Source organism: Mchenga conophoros, linkage group LG22 (assembly GCF_057382185.1).
Source record: "Mchenga conophoros isolate Kocher_MC1m ecotype Shallow Benthic linkage group LG22, M_conophoros_male_GT1.1, whole genome shotgun sequence".
Taxonomy (NCBI): domain Eukaryota; kingdom Metazoa; phylum Chordata; class Actinopteri; order Cichliformes; family Cichlidae; genus Mchenga; species Mchenga conophoros.
In genome coordinates this window covers 6,278,454-6,280,499 of record NC_140546.1, presented here as the reverse complement: position 1 = coordinate 6,280,499, position 2,046 = coordinate 6,278,454, and the positions used below count along the sequence as shown (strand labels likewise).

Genomic DNA, 2,046 nt, shown 5'->3' with positions numbered 1-2,046 from the left:
GGTTGTACTCAAGGTCCTGGTTATAATGTATATTTTGTGACAGGTTTGGGGGCTGGGTGATGGTACATACCACAGTAATATTACTCACATATTGAATTGTGAAACATTGCCAAACGCTGCACTAGAATTGGATTCATTATTTGGCATATTCACTCAGTAGCTTTAGTGCGGCTGTGTTCTTTACTGAATGTTTGCTGATGTTGGAATTCCCACTTTTCACCAGCAGAGGCCAGTAAAGGTAAAGTAATTCTCTCCCATGCACTCTTATACATACTCATAGTAACTGATTCCTGAAGATGGAAATATAGATGTAATGAAAAAAGAACAGTAGCTGTACTGTATTTTTTAATAAAGCAGTGGAAATTATATAGTTTATGTTGATGAGATATCATGCAATATTGATCATTGAACATTTAGATCAAACCCATTCTAGCTACTACACAGCAAATCCAGCATGTCCAAATTAACACTGTCGGATTTGATTTCAACACTATTAAAGTGTCTATATGGGTCCACACCAGAGAGTGTTAATTTAACTCTTTTTGGAGAGTTGGTACATTAACTCTGATTTAGTGTTAAACACCAAATCTGTCTGGAGTTGATCATTTAACACTTGGTGTTAAGAGTTTATATATTAACTCTCAAAGAGTATTTTAGTTTAACTACGTAAGAGTTATCTTCTAATTCATTCTAAAAAGCGGGAATTTTACTGTTCTGAACTTCTAGAAATTTCTTTTGGAAATAAACATTTACTAAAAAGATGCAATGGTTTTTGAAAAACTTTTATTCTGAACTGTGCACCACAATTTCAAAACATTTTCTGAAAGATGTAACAGTGTACATGTTCTCACTTTCATTAGAATTTTGTTTATCAAAAGGTCTGACATGGTAAATGCAAATAACAGCATTCTCAACACTTATTTCTTCAATACAATATGCATGTCCTTCATTCATCACTTTGTGGAACTTCAGCGCACTTCTGCTCTCCCCCATATTCCATCTTCACAAGCATATCCTGTGCAGAGATTGAATAAAAATTAGTTGACACTAATTAACGGCACAAATAATCCAGTAAACAATTGCAGCACAGTTAAAAAAAGGAATCCTCTTTGAGCCATTACTTGTGTAAAGTATTTTCCCAAAAGACAAAGACACAGGCAACAGGTAATACTGAACTAAATGTAAAACCTCAACCGTTTTCATTTTTACCTAAACCGTGTGCACAAATCTCTGAAGGGATCTATGCTAACGTAGAATCCAGTCAGGACGTCAGCTATTGCTGTTTGCTCGTTTTTTTTTATGGGCGATCGTTTTCAGGCTTCAAGTAGCACCATTATACCAACATTTCACATTCTAGACATTGTTTTAGGTGTATTTGACCAAAAGTTTGACTGAAAATTCACATGCAAGCTTTTTTCCAAGGCTGTGGTATTTGCCCGCAAACAATACCTTTCAGCTAGCTAAAACAGATTATTATGCTATCACCGAGCAACACGGCTAATGCCTTTCACACAGCTTTGTCTCAACTCCAAAGAGCCACAGAAGTAAAAGCTCATAATAATAATTGAAACAATCTTTGAAAAAATGACTTACCAAGCATGGCAAACAACTCAAATATGTAGAGCAAAATGTTCTGAAACGGCTTCACTTCAGCTTCGATTGGAGCCGTGCTGGGGGCGGAGTCTGTGAATGTACTCTATTGGTGTCATAGCCCCTCTAGGAGTTCAGAGTTAAGAGGTCAGGAGTTAATGTTTCCATTGTAACACCTCCAGATTTGACAGAGAAACACTCATTTTTAACACTCGATTTTAACTACTATCATTTTACACCTCAGAGTTACATTAAAAGAATGTGACTCTACTTAGAGTAAAATTAACTCTACTTTTGCAAGGAGACTATTAACACCAAAAAATTTAACACTTTTGAATTTGCTGTGTATCTTAATGATCTGTTAATGTTTCGATGGAGGATGTTAAGGTTAACTAAAACACTGAAACTGAAAAGGCCAGAAATCACTCCTGTAAAGGTCACAGTTCACTGTGCAGT

The 2,046-nt window shown here is 35.7% G+C and overlaps 1 long non-coding RNA gene across 1 annotated transcript; it reads right to left on the bottom strand.

Annotated features, from left to right (window-relative positions):
* Positions 1-766: 766 nt before the first annotated feature.
* On the bottom strand, positions 767-1,745 carry LOC146548642 (uncharacterized). Its single transcript, XR_014890548.1, has 2 exons — positions 1,594-1,745; positions 767-1,015 (listed from the first exon to the last, which is right to left on the bottom strand). It is a non-coding gene; the product is annotated as an uncharacterized LOC146548642 (long non-coding RNA).
* Between the last annotated feature and the right edge of the window lie 301 nt (positions 1,746-2,046).